General features: G+C 41.2%; 1 protein-coding gene across 2 annotated transcripts in view; it reads right to left on the minus strand.

The window, feature by feature from the left end:
* Positions 1 to 21453, minus strand: part of BBS12 (Bardet-Biedl syndrome 12) — a 74969-nt gene that overhangs the window by 25364 nt on the left and 28152 nt on the right. Inside the window, exons 9-10 of one of the 2 annotated variants that reach the window (XM_039722410.1) lie at positions 17615 to 19771; positions 15342 to 15435 (exon numbers count right to left, since the gene is read on the minus strand). The exons of the other annotated variant lie outside the window; for it this stretch is intronic. The gene's annotated coding sequence lies outside the window, so the exon portion shown is untranslated. The remainder of the gene's footprint in view (positions 1 to 15341; positions 15436 to 17614; positions 19772 to 21453) is intronic. 2 annotated transcript variants of the gene reach the window in all.

Consider the following 21453-nt stretch of genomic DNA (forward strand, 5'->3'; position numbering starts at 1 on the left):
CAGTAGATGTTACTTGATAATGCTCACTGAGTTCCTAGCAATTACCACTATTTTTTATCTGCATATGAGTTGTTTTAGGGACTATCCAGGCAGAACTGTAATAGCCCCATGCCCTAGAAAGCTTTCAGCCTCAGCAGAAGACAGATAAAACCTAAGACAGTACTGGCCAGAAATCCAGGGAATGTTAACATCTTTCCAATAATCATTTCTTAGAAAGGCAGCCTGAAGAGGACTAAAATTGGGATGCTTTGGAACCACCCAAAAATGTGCACTCTTAAATATGTGACAGGAGGGTGACAGAGCCTTGGAGCACAGGTCAGTGGGAGGTGGAAGGGAATGTACCAACAGCAAGTGAGAGACTATCACGAGGCTGAGAGTACATCACAGCTGGCCTTGGAGGAACAGGCATTTCACTTGCACCTAATCTGGCACAGACATCACAGAAATTATTTAAGCAGAGAGGTAGGCTTGGAAAATTAGCTTTGCAATGGCAGGCAAGGATTACACGAAAGCCAAGGAGAATCCTGCAGTAACAGAGATATAAGAGGAATGTTTAACCTTGTGAATAAAATCTTCACATTACTGAGTACACACATCCAGAGTTAAGCATCACCTGGATACAGAATAGTCCTAGACTGATGATGCTCTGTCCTCAGTCTAACTCCTAATAGTAAACATTAGTGCCATTTTTCCATATTTCCTTCTTAAAGATTAAAAACTGAATTCTAAAGGAGATTTGGATGCATTTTCACCTTTTACTGAAGAATAACACAACAGAGGACCATTCCAAGACACAAACGAGAGACACACACCAGAGAACAATGGAGGAAGTTCTCCAAGGCTTACAATGAAAGTGGAAGTTCTGTATCCCAATCCCTCCCAATGGGCAGATTGGCACAAAAGTATGAACATCTTTAAACACAAGGATGTGTTGCACAGTGTGATCACAGGTAGCTGCTTGTTTTACATGGGTATGGGAGGGAATAGCTATGAGAGAGATTTTTGGCAGATACAATGCACTGAAACCAGCCTGAGTATCATCTTTACTCCTCCCTGCTTTCTGCAAAGATGATCCTTTCTGCAATGATGTAATTGCCAATACATTCCCTGCCCACCTGTGCCCAGGGAGCTGTGATTCACTCAGGTATGCACAATCCAGAGCCCAGGGAAACATGGTGCTGTTCTGAAACCAACAGCAGCCATGCAACTTCAGGGAGTGGCTGTTGATCTGACAGCAAGCAGAGGGATGGTACAGTTCAGCTCACTCCTTGAACATCTCCGGTGACATGTACCCTTCCTTCTTTATTCATTTATAATAAGCTGACAGCTTCTTCCACGTGCAGTAAAGAGTTTGCCTTCAATTATTAAAGGAAAGGGGCAGGGAGCAGGCTTTAACAGCAGTGTTAAAGACTAAGCACAAAAATGCACACTTGCATGATAAATTTACTAGTTGTCAAGCTTTCCATTTGAGTTTTTAGACACTACAACACAGCCTCGGTCCAGAAACTGTCCAGAAAATTTAGCAGCCCACGCTCTGATGTTAATAACTCAGCAGCTCATTGGATACTCAGTAAAGTCTTCAGGCACACAGGTCTATGTGGCTTTCAGTGGTCATTTTCCATCAATGCTCTTTGCTTCCTTCCTAATTCAAGTCAGTCTCTCACCGTTATTGATCAAAAGATAGAAACCCTTAATAATTTCTTCTTCAAATAAGCAGACAAGGTTTGATTTATTTACATCACATCATAGCACTTGCTATCAAATACAACTTCCATGCTTTAACTAAGGATGCAAAAGATGAGGAAAACCAGGATGCTGTTGGTACTACACAACTTGCACAACTCAGTCACAGGTGACTGCTTGTTTCATGTGGCTGTGGAAATGCATCCGAGGGCTTATTTTTGACAGATACTGATCTACTTTAATCAAAGGATTTTAAGTGGTTCAGAAATGCTTTTGTGCATAGAAACCCTGTGAAACAGTTCCAAGCACCTCCTCTTAGTCCCTATCTCTCAACACTGAGATTTGCTCTGGTAGAAAAGCATGGGCAGGTGGATGAAAACACAAGTCAATAGTGAGAGACTAATGCAGAAAATAAGTTTATAAGAGCAGACTGTACAGGCATGGACCACACCTCTGCCTGTGGCTCTGCTGTCAGTGAGGTTACACAGTTGGGAAAGAAAAGCAAGAGATAGAACTGCTTCAATATCAGCCAAATCTGGTTCATTACAGAGGCGTTTTTACAGCAATGCTGGTTGATGTATCTGGAGGTTTTGGAGGTTTTGTTTTTGCAATGGATGGAAGAACACACAGGCTTTTTCTGCCTTTAAAGAGGACAAATCTCATTACACAGACCTAAAAGGACTCTGATATGTCTCAATGTCTCAAGCACAATGTCTCAAGTTTTACTTTGGGCAGTTCAAAGGACCCCAAAATGCAGGTTCTGACAGGAATGGCAAAATTTGAACAACATAACTGAAAATGAGGGAGAGCTGGGAGAAATTTTTGAGATTTTCGAACTGATCTTGAGAAAAGTGAAAACACACAGTATTTCAAAATTATACTTGCCACTTTGTTAGATCTCATTACGCCATGATTTAATACCGTAAGGTTTATGTAAGAAAACAGCACTTTGCTTTTGGAGTAAAACTGGAATCACAAAGAAATCTGTCTGTGAATCCAGGAAAGGCACAATTAATTAATCTCCTCAGTGTCCACAGATCTCTGGAGGAACAGAAAATTGCTAGGGAAAGGCAGCACACTTGAAAAGCCCAACTCTCATAATTAAAAGAGCAGCAGCTATATTCACTTGCTGAACCTTCTTTCAGCCTGTTGCTGAGTTTCATTATTAGCCTTTAATTGTATGACCTTGCCAATTTTCCCATTAGATTCTTGCTACTGAGAGAAAAGGCACTAAATTTGTTAATCTTTCTCACTGTTTGCATTATTCTGTACACCAGATAAATCCAGCATGAGGTCTTGTAAAAAAATCCACAGTCTTTTGTGTGCTGTACTTTTCCAAATGCCCTTACATTCCTTACAAATACAAACACATTTGCTTTCAGACAGCTGTTAGGCAATATTGTGTTGTTTCCCCATTTTACTCATAAAGTGCAGGAAAATTATTGGAAGTGAAGATTAACAGTAGTGATAATCGCTCTGCTGCCTGACATAAAAGCTTTGGCCAGTGTGATCTGCAAACAAAGTGCTTGCATCTCAACTTGTGCTGGCTGCAATCCACACCCTGAAAAAACCTCCGCTATCCCCCAAAAGCAAACCCCTTTAATTTTTTGTTTAGAATAAATCACTCTAAAACAGGCTTAAGGATTTTAGGAAGAAATATTCCCTGAGGATGATGCCAGGTTTTCTCAACAGGACGTTTGACTATGAGCTCTTTTTCGTTTGACGTGATACATGCCCTCAACTACACATTTCATTTCATGAAAATTTGGGGACTTTTAAAAGTCTAACATCCAAATTTGAATCCAGAGGAGTCAAGCACAGTCTATTTAATCAGTAAAGTCTCTCACCTGTAGCTGGAGACTTTTATCTTGTTGTACTGATATTCTCTATTTTATACATCTAATTTTTTTCAGTGTCACATCACACCTTTTAGCGATCTTTGCCCTGAAAAAGTGGGTGTCTCCTGGCTCCTGCAAAAGTTCATTCCAGTAACAGGAGTTTATGACCTCTGTATGTTTTTCATCTTGAACAGATCTTAAAAACTATGTTGCAAATGCCAGTACTATCCTAATGCATTACTCTTTTCTGTCTAATTTAGTTGCCATGGTAAAGGTTCCATGTGGTTGATGGGATACACGGCAAACAAATGTTCCTGTGAATCTCACTTAAATTCTGAGTAACAGAAGCCCCCACAAGCCAACAGATGTATTTAATACACAGGCAGAACCAGTTAGGCTGAATTTGTTTTAAGAAGCCTCTTTGCAGACCTGTTTCTTCTTATACCAAAGAAATGCAGAACTGCAGATATAGGCTTTTGTCTTGAAGCCATTGATGGAGGCAAATTGTTTAATCATCTTTTTTTTCCCTTGGACACTCTCGTGTCAGTATTAGCATTTGCAATTTTATGGATCAGTAATTTGGAAGGAGAATGCACACTAAAAAAAAGGTAAGAATACAGATTAGTGTCTCTAGTTTTGTGAAGACTTTAGCTCTTGTTTAAGGAGATGTTCCTGCTCTGCATTTCTAAGGGTGGAATCTGGATCTGCTGAAGAGCAGATCTTTCTGAATAACTTCATGTGCAGACAGGTATATTGTGGATTAAGATTGATGCGTGCCCATATAGATTATCTATTTTTATTCTTTCTTGTGGAGGTTACCAAAAGAGAGGAAAAAATCTTGCAATGGTGAATACTTCTACTAAATATTGAATTTCTAGGATGCATAGACAGACTTTGTCTAGCACAGTAATTCTTTTCGCATATTTCTGACAGAAAAAGTGGTTAATAATCTCCTGCAAATCTTTTTCCCCCACAAATTTAATTTTGTCTAGATTAAATATTAGACAGTGCTCCGCCTCTCACAAGCCCTTTCAGGAAACCGTTTTCTCCTTTATTATTCAATCAAAAAGATGATGTTTGAGAAACTGCAAGGTTGTAGCCAGAGACATAAATCAAAATTAAGGATCCCTTTCTTAGTCCACTTAGACTAACACTTCAGCATATGTATTGAGTTCTATAATGTCCATCTAAATCCAGTGATTTAAAGGAAACTACTCTTTCTGACAAGAGCTTATCTCTGGAAAAATAAGTATTCTTAACTGGAGCTAACTTGAAGTGAAATCCTAGTGGAGATTAGGCAGGCTTTAGTTATTCCTATAAACTAAAATTAGGGTTTTTGGGGTGTTGTCTTCATAACACCAATGACAAAATCAAATGTGGTATGGTATATTCATGTTCCCTGACTCCCAGTTGATATCAATCTGCAGCCAGACCGTGTGCAATTTGTAACAGTAGAAATACACAGCCCAAACCCCTGTGATGCCCTAGCTGCCCACACAAGTTCCCTTCTGTGCTCGGCACCCAGGACCTGTGTGCTACTCTCTGACATTGAGAACAGACCCTGTCCCAAGCCTGCAGCCGACAGCAGGAAGTCTGCTTTGGCTCTGGTAAACTGAAGCTAAAAGAAAGCCAGACCTGATTTTCTTGGCTACAGATACGCTGAAAGAAATCAGTGAAAAATCCGAGGGCAAGCTCAATCCACGCTGTGGCTGTGGTCTGCAGCAGTCACTACAGCTGCTGTGGTGTGCCATGAATTCCCCCTGCTCTGCTTTCCTGCTCTCACTCGCGCTGCGGTGGATTTTCTGCCCCAACCCTGCTCACCCTGGTAAAGCAGCATGGCCAACAAAACCATCCTGGATCGTCTCCAGCTGCTTCTGATCGTTGATTGCCACTGGGCAATTCCACACTGCTTAGAAAGAACATCCCGTGCAATGACAGTCAAAGCAAAGGCCAGCAGACAGCCTGAATATTTCTGCGTCATGGAGGACTCCGTAAAGGGCAAATTCTTCCACTTCTAAAAACAAGAATTCTTCTCTTCTTATTCTAGGTCACTTGTGGAACCACACAGATAACAGATCTCAACAATATGTCACTAATGATAAGGTCTGGGGCTTTCAAAAGTGTTTTTGAAGGCGGGCATTTTATTTAGGTGTCTAAATAGAGGAGGCAGTTTTCACCCACTATTTCCAAGACTCACTTCTGAAAGCACTGGCTCTGCTATCACTGGTATACTTGGCTATTGAAAAATCAAGCAGGCTGCTCTGGGTGTTGCACCAGGGAAAGGAAAAGTGCAGTGGTCATTGTAAACACTGATTTGCTCAATAGGTTAGGACCAGCCACAGCACCCTGCGTGCCACAAACATTGCTATTTTCTGACTGACTGTGACCACACAGGACTGAGTCACCTAATTTGTAGCTGCCAGTGCAATGTAGGCAGCTCACAAGCTGGGAACAGCAGACTGGACTTTATCCCAAAACACACTTCTTAGCTCCCTACTCTACAGATTGTTGCAAGCTGTTCAATAGCTTGCAAATAACAAAGTCTAAGCACACACAGGCAAAGGATGATTTTGCAAAATATAGAATTGATCCTTGGCTGTACCGTGGATTCTGGAAGCTTGGCACCTGGATGGTGCTTCCCCACAATCTCCTCTGTGGTTCAGCCATCCCCAGGGGAAAATCCAACAGTCACTATTCCAGATGGTAAAATAATTACTGTTGGCTGCAGAAATTATATGCCACTGAGCCATAATCAAAATATTGTTTTGTTTTCAAAGAACACTTCAGCTCAAAGACCACTGAGTCCATCTCTGACTGTGCTGTGTCTCAACACATAGGAGGAAAAATACATAGCCTTGTTTCCACTTTTCTGTGTTCTCACCTGAATGACTGGATCAAGGTCGCACAACCGCAGACAGAAGGAAAAAGATCTGAACAGGAATGGAAATGTGAAATACGTCAAATGGCATTCTTTTTTTTTTTTTTTTTTTTTCTTGTTGTCAGAAGTGCTCAGGGCTTGTGGCCAGCCAGGCAAGAACAGGCAGGGTGTCTGCAGAACGGGACATTTGTGACGGTGAAGTCCTATTGGGGTTTTTTGGGACAGTTACATATAAGACAGCAAAGGAATGGCTCAGAACTAAGATCCCCACCTACAATGTTTCTTTTCCTTTACACTTACGGTAACGATGTTTGGGCAACAGTTTGCTTTTTTCAGTTCCCACCTACGATTCATTGTGAAACTTGGTAAGATTGGCCATGCTATAATGTACTCCATGAGTATGTGGATAAAGACATTTTTCTTCAACACCTTTTTGCTGTATTCACGAACCTGTGCATTGTTTGGGTAATTCCTTAGGGGACAGAACATAGGTGGCATTGCTCTGACAGAAACCTTCTGCTATCCCTTTCATGTTTATTACTGTGTGTATGAAACAGATGGTTTCTGAATTAATTAGTCTGAAATCAGAGTTTCTACACTAACCCTCAACATGGGTGTAAAGGAAAGAAATTCATTGGCTATACTAAAGGACAGCTTTCTAAACTGTACAGTGAGTGCTTTTTTTTTTTTTTTTTTTTTACTTCATAATAATAAAATTCTTATTTTAGGTTGCCTAGACCTCTGATTCATATAAATGTAAATTTAAATTAACTTCACATTCACTGATGTTAAGTCACTTTATTCAATTCAGAACTTCATGGAATATCTGAGTCTTAGTCTGCTTAGTGAACCTCGACTTTCTACAGCGGCAACCAAGTAAAAACCTCTCTTATGCCATTCCCAGCTGCAGAAATTATATCTAAGGAAACACCCTCTGACAAAGTCTTCAGGAATAAACATTTCCAGTAGACGGACAAAATAATTTTAAAGGCAACCCTGAATGAGAACTTTTGACATCTGATAATCTTTTCAGTACCTGTGGATTACCTGCTGCTGGAAAACTCTCACGTGGCTGAAGACTGCTTTGGCAGATGTGTTTATCTTTAATTGTCTGTAATTAAGACCAAACCTACAAAACACCTGTCTATACTACCTTCAGAAATACAAATCTGTGAGCAAATTTTTGTTAGAATAAAAATTTACTGCTATTCATGTATGGGATTGCAGATTGTAAGGCAAAACAGTAGAAGTGACAAAAGATCAGCCTACATCTTTATATTTCACTTCATTAAAACAAAGGTATCTTTAAATCCCTTATTAGGCTGCCTTGTTCTTTTTAGAGCACTTTCTTATTGTCATTCACAGGCTTAATGTGCTTGTGGGTAGTTACAGCTTTGGTCATCTCTTACTCACCATCTGGGTAGAGATGTACATTACCAGGGTACATTTCTAAGCTGTAAGACATGGCCTGGGCCATGAAACCCATAGAAAGTGTTAGTGAACGTTCTCAGGGTCCCTTTAGCCACAAAGCAGCACAAGTTTTCACACACTGACATGAGCTGGCAGGGAACAGACGGACACCCACTTGTGCCCATGTGTGAGTTCAGTGACCACACAGCCCTAAGGGATTTCTGGAGGTGCAGGTTTTGACACTTGTAGACAGAGAGCTCCTGGCTGGTCTCAGGTTTCGGGTCACTGAGGGAAGGGGGGCACCAATGTGCATGTGAAATGAAATTTTAGCACCCTGGTAGGAACTGCAGTGCTCATGTTGCTGTAGCTTTTGTGACTTATGGGTGTGAGTGAATCCAGGTTTGTGAAAGAAAGCTTTCATTTCTGCCCTTAAGAGGTGGTTGCTTACCAGTGTGACAGCTCATAGACTTAAAATACACCAAAAGCAAGAAAAATAAATGTATTCTTTTCTCTCTGTGATATATTTCAGCTTGAAATTCAGTTATTTCAGGGGATTTCATTTTTTCCCACATGAATATGACTACCCTTAGAATGCTAAGAAGAATATCTATTATACACTAGAAGAACAGTAAATTCCCCCAAACAAAGCACACTAGTTTAATAATGTAAAATTATTTCTAAATAAATGATAAACAAATCATATCTGCTATCTTTGCAATAGATGTGGTTGGTAAGTATATGAAATGCAGCTGTAATAAAATGTGTAGATTGTGAAAATTTGGTTAATCTTAGAATAATAGAATGGTTGGAAGGGACCTTAAAGCTCTTCTAGTTCCAACACCCCTGCCTTGAGCAGGAAACCTTCCACTAGACTGGGCTGCTCAGAGATACATCCAACCTGGTCTTGGAGCACCTCCAAGGATGGGGAGTGCCAGCTTTTCTGGGCAACCACTCTTTGTGCCTCACCACTCTTACAGTAAAGAAGTTCTTCCTAAATCTAATCTAAACCTACCCTCCTTCAGCTTAAAGCCATTCTCCCTTGTCCTGTGTACTTGTGAAAAGTCCCTCTTCAGCTCTCTTGTACCTTTACATAACTAGAAGGTGCTATAAGGTTTCCCTGGAGCCTTCCTTCTCCAAGCTGAACAACCAAAGTCTCTCAGCCTGTCTTCACAGGAGAGGTGTTCCAGCCCTGTGATCAACTCAGGGGCTCTCCTCAGGACTAGTTCCAGAGACAGTTTGGCTGGCAGTGCTAGCAGAGCCTATCTGGGGAAACTGTCAGCACGTGGAGTTTACGTGCAGCTGCAGATGTCACAGCAGCACTGCTGCTGCTGTGCCTGTGCCAGCATGGGAAGTATGCCCTGCCAGCAGCACTGCTTCTGGCCACACTCAGCACTGATCCCTCTTCATACTGCCCCCACCCTTCACGAGTATTAATTAAAAGTGATTCACAAAAACCTTTCACCAGGCAGCAGCTGATTTCTAGTCCAGACAGCCCTCAGTGAGAGAGCCAAGGAGCTCGGCCATCCGACCTCGTGTGCCCTTCCTGCAATTCACACCAAGTATGTCAGCACTGCCATAAATGTCACACCTCCTGTGACAGGGCTTCATGGCAGCCTCCACTGACTTTTGTCACCCTCTTAGTCACCCTTCCTCCTGGAGTTACCAGGCACTGCACTGACCTGCAGGAGCTGAGGCTGGCAGCCAAGCAGGAGGGGCTCAGGAAGAGGCTTGTGCCACTTCTCTGCTCCATTGCTCTCACCTGGGTAGCAAAGCTTTGTTACTTCACAATCCTCCCTGCAATAATTTTGAAAAAAGCCTGTTAGGGAAATGGAAAATTTTGAAGTATTTCAGTACCCTTTATTTACTACTGCACTTATATTTTTTTTAATTTAAATCCAGTGCAATTTGTTGTGAGCTCAGGAACTTCCCTTACCCTCACAGACCAATCCCCCAAGTGCACCCAGTCCTGCCAGTCCAATAAACACTGCTGGGTCTCTAGAGCGCTCCTGCAGCTGGTGCACAGCTCAACTTCCACCAAAGCTGATCTGTGGACTCCCTCTTTGGGAATAATTTGATAACAGAAAACTGCTCACCATATAGAACTGGAAACAGACTTCACGCCAGACCAGACTTTTGGTCTGATTTAATCAAGAGGGACAGGAATTTTGGTGCAGGTAGGGGAATCACTGTCCTTTAAAGCCCCAAGAAAGCCAATGCACCACCAGATCCAAGCATCAACCATGCTTGCCAAGCCTTACAGAGGCTGCAGAAACACTCACAGCCTTTGCCCAGGTGAAGGGAACTACAAGGTCAGGTCCAGCTTGAGGGGACTGAAAAGCAGCCCCAGCACCCAGCTGGGGTAGCCCTGGCAGCCTGTGGCACCAGGCACTACTCCTGCATCTAAAGGAATGCGTGACAGGCATAGCTGTCCCCCAGGTTTGATGTTTTCTTTTCATCCCTCTGCTGTAATTTAACTAGAGATGATGTTACCAGTGTGCCTAATTGCACTCGGCCTCACAAAGGTCTTGCCCTGATGACATTGAGGTTCCACAGCTTGTGTGTCACATAAAAAAGCAGTGCCTCACACTGGCTTTAAGTGTGTTGCATTTTGTACTTATTGTTATGTTTTATTATATATTTACTTTTACTTATATTTTCTATAGTCTGATATATGCTTCAAATACTTCATGAAAGAAGCAAAAATAACTTTGTTGGTTCTAATTTACCAACAAAGTCATCTCCCAGAATGAATCAGTAAAAGCCATTTTCAAGTAAAATGATACCACATTGCCAGAATGACAAGCACAGAATTGCCTCACAGATTATAAACCAGAACTGAATTTGAGAAACCTCATGTAGACTTTCTACTGTGAATCATCCTTTTTTAAAATTATTTTTAGCTAGAGGTTGAAGATAGGGTGATTCATCCCATTCTGAAATTGTTTTATGTTTCAATACAATATAAATTTGTTTTCTGCAACATCTTTTAAGCAATACTGGGAGAGCAGAATAAGAATTAAATCAGTCCCAGTAGAAGAGAAAAACAAGTCTGGGGACAAAAGGAGGCATTTTCCATCTGAGATTTAGGAAGGAGTGGAGCAGCAATGAGGCAGTTTTACAAAATAGTCTCTCTCAAGGAAAACAAAATTAATCTGTTTAAAACAAAACCAAGGTTTCTGAAGGCAGAGAGAGAAATAGCCAGTATCAGGTGAAAAAGAGGAACTGGGAGATATGGGCTTCACAAACAGTGAGGCCCTGGGAGCTGTTCCTTTGCCATCAGGGGAGCACAGGGCTTGTGATGTGGACAGGCCATAGCAAGAAATGAGCAGGATAAGTCAGGTTTGGGAGTGAATCTCTTGCCCATAATAAGGATGTCTGGCTTTGAGACTTGTAGCAAGGAAGCTGAAACAAACCCACAATTTTTTCTTGCTCAGACAGCCTGAGTGACTGTGGGTAGCCACTAGCTGTGACTAATGCCACAGAGATTCTTACCAGTGCCAACACCAGGCAGGTCCCACTTCTTGCAGCAGGACATACATGGCTGGCACTGAAGGCACTCACTCAGGTACCTCTTACCTACAGATTTAGGAGGAAAATATTGCCTGTACATTTAATCCTCAGAGCTTTGGGTAAACTAATGTATTTGGTGAAGTCATCCCAGGAAAACTTTTGCCAGCCTTTAGTGTAAAGAACTGTCTTTACACTTAAACAACAACAAGAACATTGGTGAGGAACAAGGCATTAATGAGGTCAAGGTTTCAGGTTATTTACTTCCCTCCTAGGTAATGGTCTATCAAAATATAAATCACCCCACCCTAGTTTCAAAACACCAACATGCGGCACTAAGGTGGGGCAACCCAAGGGCATTCCCTCCCTAGTGTTTTCTTAACAAAACATTATTCTTGATCTTTATTTAAGCAAGAGCAGTTGGGCACAGACACAATGTCTATGAGACCCACCTCAAAGAAAATCTTGATTGCTGCTTTATGTCTTGAAGCTCTCAGGGGACAGGGATTATGGGCAGCTTCCCTGTATGCCAGCCTTTTTCATTTCTAAGAGGCAACTGAGCTTTATCCTGCATTGCTGTGCACTCTATAAAGCAGCAAAGAAATAAAAAGGGAGATATCTATTTTTTTTTTAATTGAGATGAAAGTTTTTAAATTTACTTTGATTTCTAAAGCAAATAAAGTGCTTTGACATACACAAGGCTGCTTGTCATGGAAGCAGTATCCAAAAGGAAACTCGCTCATTCTCTTATGCAAGCTAAGTTAGAGAATGCGGCCTCCTGGTGATTCCTCTTAGCTCCTAAGTAAATCCACCAAACCTTTCCCCTGAGCCTCACATTTCCCTAAATCTCAGTCTTGGCAAGGAAGGACTATGCATGTATTTTGTAAAATCTTTTGTAAGAAGACTGCATGAGTTTTGAATTGAAAGTCCTCAAGGCATTTAATAATTTAGAAATAATATGAAAATAATTTAGAAATAATATGACAATTTGTCTTTTGAGTTACTTCCTACCGTATCCTCTTGATGAAATGAAGGCTGTACGCCTTCACCATTTTCCATTTAGATAGAATTCCACCAGTTTAATCAAAGTGAAACATTAGGTACTGTTATGGTCCTTATACCTTCAGATTTCCTTACTGATAACCCACATACTATCCGTTAACCCATTGCATCATTCACAAGAATAAACAACCTGGGCTCTACATACAGGAAGCTGAACAAAAAGGAAATAGACAATATTAGTTTTCATGTACATATTTTCACCTCTGCAGAGATCAGACCGACATATTTTCACAGATCAAGGTGATCCTTCAGATGTGCCTGTTAAGTTCCCTATGGATAAAAAAAAGCACTTCCTGTTTTTAAAGATTGAGCCTTTTTCATCTAAACCACCATTACCTCACTCCCACCAAAGGATGGAAGCCATGGTCCATAAGGGTAGCAAAAGTCAGATTTACATCCCATTCACTGCTATCATCTGTACTGCAATATTAAGGGTTAGGTGCTTGTGTAATGCCAAAGAACAATACCTCACATGTTCAAATGTACGCAATGGAAAGGGCAATAGACAATATATCCATTTACTTGGGGACACAGACTACAAAATCCCAATTTTTTTACTTAATAAGGTAAGGAAGTCTTTCCTCAATTTCAGTAAAAGGAAGGTGTTTAATACTCTGCTCTGCAGTGGTGGAAGCCCTTCCAGACTCTTAGTTTAGCTCCTCACTTCAGGCACAGAACCACATACCCTCTTTCAAGATACTTAGATAGGAGAAGGACTCAGTGAACTCCTTCCCAATGGGAGATGCAAACAACTATTCATGAGCAACAAAATAACAATGAGAAACTGTGGACTTTGTCCCTGCCAGAAAAGAACTAATGTGATTTAATGTAACCAGAGAATTCATAATCAAACCAGTTTTATCACTGTGAGTGTCCCAGCTCCTGCAAGGATGGAGTTGCCTTTCTTCACAGCAGTGTCATTGGAGCTGTTGTTTGGATTTGTGACTAAAATACTCTCACAAACAGACCAGTCCTTTCTCTGAACAATTCTTGCACAGCACCAAGGCTCTCTCCAGAAGGCAATTTGTTGCACACTTAATTTTGCTCATAGTATTAAAGACTAATTTTTCAGTCTCTCCAATAAACCTTTAGTGGGTTTGAATCACGCTATTTGGTTCCTAAGTTATTTCAGGGGCTGTTTATGAAATGTGTCACTGATTTTTTGCTGAAATTATTGCAACAAAAGATTGTAACTGATAGGTTTGTTCTCAAATTCTTTTTAAGATTATCTTTCAGTGAATCAATACAGGCAGAAGATCATTGCTTGGGGCATTTTGGTGGATGTAGGAGAATTCCTTGAAATGTAGTGGACAGCAGGCTAAACAGTGAGTCAGTGCAGCTGCTGGGAAGGTCAGGAATAGCAGTGCTGTCCCTGGGGGTAGGAAGCACTGCATCATACAACATCCAGCCCCAAGGACCTGACTTCCCAAGGCCCTCTGTGTGCATGCACTTATTTGACTTCAACCCACAGAAATCATTAACTTGTCTCCCGAGAAAGCCCAAGAAGACCTCATGTTCCCAAAAGTGAAGGTCCTTTGTGCAGCAGATATTTTTCCTTCTGCTTTCCGTGCCGCCTCAGGAAATAAGCACTTGTGCTTTGAACACCTCCCTCTTTTCCGATAAAACAGTTTCCCTTAGCTCTAAGATACTTGTCACTCTCAGGATGCTAAGTGGAAACACTGTCCTCTGCAACCAAACCCACAGCATAGAGACAATTAAATATTGCCTCTCCACAGCACTGGACCGGAGATAATTTTTAAAGCTTTTTTTTTTTACTGTAGCTCTGGTATAAGTCAGCCACAAAGAGAAGGGGTGACAAGAAGGTGAAGCAGCTGAACTCACAGCTGTAGGGACTTTTCACCTTCTATCTCTCAGCAGAATATCTATATTATTATTTTCTGGGGATAAGTGTACTCAGAGCTGCTGACACTATTCACAAGTCCACTAGAGAGCAGCTATGCCTCACACTCAGTGAGGTTCTGTTTTAATTAGTTTCTCTGACATTTATTGCACTTCACTCAAATGACTAATCAGCCCTGGGAAGCTTTCTCAGTACTAGACTGAGAGGCAACAGGGGTGTGGATTCAGCTGCTCTGATTTATACACAGATATGTGAATGCCCACCCTGGCACTGAACTGCTCTTGTTCATGCACAGTTATTCTTGAAAAAGTCTTGGCTCACAGGAGAAGAAAAGTCAATCAACAACCTGGAGGTGCAAGTTCCCTTAAATCTCTTCAGTAAGGAATATGCAGATTTCTTGGAAGAAGTGTAGGGCAAGAGGCAGCTAAAGGGATTCATTCCAGCCAATAGATAAAATGGGAACAGAAAAATAGCTAAATAAGGCTCTTTTACCTCATTTTCACTAGGTGCAATAAAGTGCTGTGTAGGTCTAAAGAACTAATAAGGCACAGCAGTCCAAAGCAACCCATATTAGGCCATTTTCCACTAACTTATGGAAGATTTTAAGTAACACTGAAGAATGATTTACACTAATGAGAAGACAATGTATTGTATGAAATCCAACTTTATACAGAGAAGACAATTTAAGGTACAAATTACTGGCTTCTCCTGACCATCCTCTCAGCTTTAATAAAAACATTTTCTTTCTTTAAACATCAAGGAGCGGTGTAAAGACAGTTTGAATTCCAAAAGTTTCATTACTTGTTTTTTTGTCAGAGAAAAAGGAAACTACTACCTGTCTGAACAGCTGGCAAATCCACATTCCCTAGCCTGGAAGTTAATGAAAATTGTCCTGGCCCTGTTAGAAGCAGACAAAAAGTATTAAGGCAGAAGTTCTTTTACCTTTAACCTACATTATACCTGCCCCTTATGAACTGCCTTCAAGTGCCTGGGTCTTTCTACTTTGGCATGCTGGCTTACTGACCTCCTTTTTTTATATCAGATCACTTCACCCTCCTGCATCAAGTACAAAGGACAAGAACCAACTTCAGGTTTTTTATACCAAAGGTCTGGTTTTACTTGTGTCATTTTCCTTTGTCCAACATCTTCTGGAATACTGGTTACTCACTGTATATAACCCTGGCACTGTTTGTCACCTGTGAAAAAACAAAAATTTTTCAGAGCATGCGTTCTGAATTATAAAAATCTAAGAAAGCACAGAGAATGACTGTAAATGTTAGACTGATCACCTAAACAAGGGAGAGCATTTTTAATTTGGCAGAAACCATATGAAGTGGCATAAAACACACTGCAACTATTGAGATGAGCAAGAAAAAAAAAAATCTCACTACAGGTTGGACATTCTGCTTTAAACAATGAAGAAAGGTCTATTTCCCAGCTTTTAAAACTATTTCAGCTAAAATTTCATCATTAAATATAATTAATGGAAAATTGAAATGATCATATGAAAGCATCCCCACAGAACACTTTTATATTTCTAGTTATTTATTAGCTTTGACATAAATTGGCCAAACTTAATAAAATAAATCAGGATACGATGAACAGAGCTAAGAGGGAAAGTTTGTGCACTGAACTAGGTCTAGCAATAAAGGAGAAAACAATGCAGCTCAGACAACGAGTAAGGAGAGCTTCCATGGTACATGATTATATCAGAGGGTAGAACTGCTTCATCTCTGCTCAATTTAAAGGCAATTTAAAGTGAACGGCGACATTTCTCTCAGCGTGGTCAAATCAGTGCTGGAGAGGGCAATGGCAAGGAAAAGAGACCCCAAAAAATCCTCAGGGTCTGTTGCTTCTCTGCCACACTCTGCATTTTTCACAGCACGTTCTTTAACCTCTCCCTGCAGATCCAGCACAAACAGTGTTTGAAAGCGCATCAGCCTCCTTTGACCTCCGGGTATTGTTTTGGAAATTACATCTTTGTCTCCTTTTTTCTGCAGCCCGTTTCTGAGATTCTCGTGAGTTTTCCTGTTCTCAGGTTAAATGTTTCCACTTCCCTTCACATTTTTGCCCTTTGTGCAGCTGTGTCAAGTACAAACATTCTGCAGCCTTTGGAGTGCCATCGCCATCTCTTCTGACTTTTCAGCTGTGCCCTCAGCATAGGGGTTCAAACCTGCACAAGGGGAGATTTAAGAGATGCAACTATCCTGGAAGGGTTACCTACCAAGTAGAAGAGGCATTGACAGGGTTTTTCCATGGGTTGAATAACAAAGTAGTTGTGTAATCCTTATGGTAATCAGAAGAGGAGGATCCAGGAGTGGAAACTGAGCTATATGGGAAGGAATGATGAATCCTATGATATTGCTTCTGGGTAAAATTTGGGTGCTTCAAAAGAAAGCTAATCCTTGGTTATTTGCCTATCTGCATATCTTGCAGTGATAATGGGAAAAAATGTGATTTTCAAAAGCCACCATTGTTCTGGGCTAGGATCTTCATTGACTCCTCGTTTGCCTTTTGGTTTCCCACAAGAAATCAGAGAAACAGCACTGTCCTGTTCAAGGAACATGCATCAATTGTAAAGTCTGCAAGAAGCTCACAGGTAACAGGCAAGAAAAATGTCCTTGAACAGAAGAGTAATTTTAGAAACCAGTTTTACTATTTTCTTGTATATTCATTGACAGATGCAGACATCATGTTTACTGTCTGAGATTTATGAAAGCACAAGCAGGACAAGGCTTGTGGTGGACAATTTTCCAGTCAAAGGTACAATGTTAGAGTAACACTTTTAATTTTTTTTTCCTTGAAAAGGAACAACTCTCCACGATGGACCAATGAGACAGTAACGAGGAATTAAAATCTATGGTCTTCTATTGATGTTTTGATATGGAAATTACTGAAAATTATTAAGATGAACCGTGCTATCATCCCTCTGAAATAGCTAAGGGGGTGATAACACTTTCAATCTTTATTCACAAAGAATGCTTTGACTATGTTTTCAGACAGATTTTGGTACTCCCACAAACACACCGAGTAGTTTTTTTCCACACAAACAGTAATTTCACTTACATTTCAGCAAGACACTTTGTTTTATTAACTTGAATGTTATTTTTATTTTCCTTTGTTTTCTATCCAGAGGTCTTTGCTCATTTTTAAGTCATTCCCATAGGTTCATTTAGAGTGAATGGTGAAATGCCTCTGGGAATTTGCCTGGCAGAGGCAAGACTGTTGTTGGTGCAAACTCAAAGTTTGGGCACAGTCAATGCAGCCACTGCTGCCAGCAGTGAAGAGAATGGGATTTGGCAATATTAGAGGTTCAGGTGTTCTGTATTGCTGCAGCTCAGCTTTCTGGGGAATTACAGGATGGGAGGCACTCACCAGAGCAGAAGGGAAGAGAGTGAGGGGAGGAGTCATACAGGTGGATCCATAGCTCTCCTGGCTCCAGTTAAGCGATGATTCTGTCATCCTGAGAATCAATTCACTGATTGCAGTGTGGAACTCAACTACAGAAGGAAAAACATTCAACTGATCAACTGTCCCATTATGTTCTGTTGTGATTGCTACCACTTCTGCTGCAGCTCCCTCTCTCTGTCCTACTTTTAGATTCTTTAGTCTTGGATTTAAAAAAAAATAAATTTATTTAGACCACCTTTTCAGACTAGAAGAGATACTGCTGGTTACCTTAAATGGTACCAGTACCATCATTTATTCTAAATTATCTTATTAAGCTGTTTGGGGATTTTAAAACCAAATTCTCAGGTGGAAGATTTTATTTTAAAATGCCTCTGTCATTTCCCACAGTTACTTACTCTATTTGTCTTCACACTTCAGAAAATGCTTTCCTCTCACATCTGGCTGTCTGTGTTTAATTTAAAATTTCCTTCCTAAACTTTAATCATAACCAAGAATATCTTGACTTGTCTCGCTTTTTGAGGTCAAAAATGCTCACAATGCATCTTAAAAAATTTCCATTACTGTTTCTACTGAATGCAAGGAAAATATATTGACTTCATTAAAACAAAAAGAATAAAATTGAACCAGAGATAATTTTCATAAATTAGATGTACAGATTTCACAGCTCAGAAACAAGGATGTTGAATGTGTCCAGCCTATACAGCCTCCTACACAGAAACCACAAAGTTTCAACGACAAGTCAGTGAAACCACAGCGTTCAGCTTTTTATCCAAGACAAGCTCTACCCAACGGGTGCTGCTGCCTTGGTGTGCTGACTGCTCACACAATAGTTTTTCCAAGGTTCGCTTAAGGTGCTGACCTGTGAAGAGAAATGAAACTCATTATGCAAACAACTCTGCTATATAGCTTCTCAAATCTGTATGTGTGTGCACATAAAAGATAAATCTGCAGGCACAGGTACACATCCCTGAGTTAGATACGGCTACTTACAGATGAAGACAGAGACATCTGGAAAAAAATTAAAAAACAAGACTGTTTTTACGATGTTACTAGTTTATCTGTTAAGGATAGCACAAGCTAGTCACCTCAGCATTCTTCAACCTCCTGTAAATGTTAAACAGCAGATCTATTTATGAAGTTAAAAGTCACAATTAAGTGCATTTCATTACCAGAGCAATTAATGTATGAGAAACAGAAGAGTATTCCCATTTAAGAGAGTTCTAGACTAGTATAGCTACTTCTGCATCAGGGCTTTTATTGATACAACCACCTGAAAAGTAACGACAAATCCTGCCTGAACAATACCATCATACCTTCAAGAGTCCTAAAGGTAGGCAAGGGTGCAGAGTTAAGATTCCCCTAAACACTCTTCTATAAAATAATTCTGCCAGAATCCTGAAATACTGTCTGCGCTGGCACCAAATTGCTGTTCCGGGAATGATGCTGCTGAGTGGGAGCCACTGGCCCCTCAGCCTCATGTGCTAAGGAGGCACTGGTTGCATAGGAGATCACAGTTATGTTCAACAGTAAAGCCAGCAGAAGGCGAGTTTCAGGCTTCTGGCAACTCATTTCTATTTGCAAATTTGTTAGGTGTGCTAAGGAGAAAATAGGGTTGACAGTCAAGTGATTGCAATTAAAACAAAGCTAAACAAACAGGCTCTCAAGGCCTTTGCAAGAGGGATTTCACTGTATTGACCCAAGGCCCTGGTAACAGAGGCTCATCAGATTGTGACAAACTGTGACAGAGAGTAGCAGTGACCTGAAGTAGGAATTTCTTTAAATGGCTTTGCTACTGAAGAAAGCACCTGCATTTGTACTCCCTGAGAACTGCAGACGTGGCTTCTGCCTCAGCCTTCCTTTCAGCTACACAGTGTGACACCAAAGCCTCCCCTCTGCTGCAGGGGCTGAAGTACACATCGGGTGGCTGACCCAGTGGTCTGCAGCACACACAGCACAGCGGTGGTGCTCAGGGCAAGCTGAGGAGCTGGTGTGCAAGCGAAGACTTGGAGTCACTCCAAAGGGAGGCAGACCGCATCCTCCAGTGCAATGTCACACTGCTTCTCTGTCCTCACTACTTGCTGTGCCAGCGGTGCCCCAGCACCATGAGATGGGACACCGTCCCTGGGAAGACACAAAAGAAAAGGCAGGAGAGCAATGTGACTGAGTTCATAGGATTTGGAATCAACACTATCATTAAAAATAATTCTATTAGAAACTGAGTATAAACAGTAAACACATATACATAGATGAAAGAGGGTACAATCTGTAGTATTTTGGCAGTACCTGAAAACCAGAAAGCAGAACTAGTCAGAAATAAATGGCATTCAGTCGTCTGCTTCTACCAATAATAACGATAATTAAAAGGAGAAAATTGCATTTTATGTTGAAGATAACTTTATGTAAAAATTATTATAAAGGCCAAATCAGAGGAGATCTGCTGGAGGAGGCAAAAGGGGCCACAGCCCCTCAGTGGCTGTGCCCTGTGTTTATCTTTAGACTATGTAAGAAGGAACAACTGCACTGCTGTGGAAATCCCACACCAGCTCAGAAGCTTCACCAAACCCTGGGAGTGACTTCCAAAAGAATCTGTAACATCAAACCATGAATTCTGTTATCAAACTTCAAACTTTGGTATCATGCTGATCACATGCAAGGCACATCAAGACATAGGGAGCCCCAGCTCCCAATGTACCAGACTGTGCACCACACACACCTTGAACCTGTAACGGTTCAGTGGTTATTTGTTTTATGCTACTGGTATTGTAACACAGAAGTGAGTCAGTCTCTTCTGACTTTTGCTCCTTCTGTTCATTAACAACAGTAAATGAACAAAGGAAGCATCTTGCATTGTTCCACCCTGCATCCTCCATTCACTGTCCAAAACCTGTGTGTATCTCTTCTGATTTTTCTTTCTCAATATTTGGGATGAACACGATACACGCCGTTGGGTTTCAGCATTACCACATTCCTGCTTTTCACACATAGGCTTGTCTCTTACTGGAATCATTGGGAAATGTGTTGGGAATGTTGGGAAACAGACAACACTCCTGTGGTAGAAAGGTGGTGCTGTGTGCCTTCCTTCACAAGGAGACCTGCAGACCTGCCATACATCAAACCCCTGAGCAGCAGAAGTCCTGGCTGCCACACAGAGCAGAAGCAATGACTAGCCTCAGCCTGTCCCTATCTGTGGCTTTGAGCTGAACAACTCCCTTCTGCCCTCAAAATTTTAAGAGAACTGTGGTAGCCAAACATCCTGTCAGCTGCTGCCTTGTCTTCTGAACGTGGCTGTCCTCTGGTATGAGGAAAGATTATGAACACGACCTTAAAGAAGAATGAAGCTCTCTATGAAAGCTTGAACACAGCTCAGGCACAGCTCTAAGCTCTTAGTTACAGAGATCAAACTGCTCAAGCCTTATGCAGGAGGTTTTAGCTGAGATGTGAAAGGAACTGCATGATATGGCTTACTGCAGTGGCAGAAGATCCCACTAGGTCACGCAGTGAGGCTTCCTCCATCCTACATGCAGGGAAACATCCCACCTTCCAGGAGGTGGGAAGCTGCTCCAACCACTAAAGGAGACTTTAAAAGGATGTGCCCACAAGAGGACAGTTCTGAATATCTGGCTCTGTGCAGAGTGGGTCTAAGCTTGTCTCAGGCTCTAGGTGTTGACAGGATGTTTCCTTAGTACAGTTTGTCATTAGTAGTTGTTAAGGACATAAATACATCAAATTATGTGCCTAAAAAGCATTACTGGCTTGACCTAGGAGCAGGATAGGAAAGAAATAGGCTACAGGTTAGTCCTGGA

The sequence above is a fragment of the Passer montanus genome, unplaced genomic scaffold (assembly GCF_014805655.1).
Source record: "Passer montanus isolate IOZ18808 unplaced genomic scaffold, ASM1480565v1 scaffold108, whole genome shotgun sequence".
NCBI classification, from domain to species: domain Eukaryota; kingdom Metazoa; phylum Chordata; class Aves; order Passeriformes; family Passeridae; genus Passer; species Passer montanus.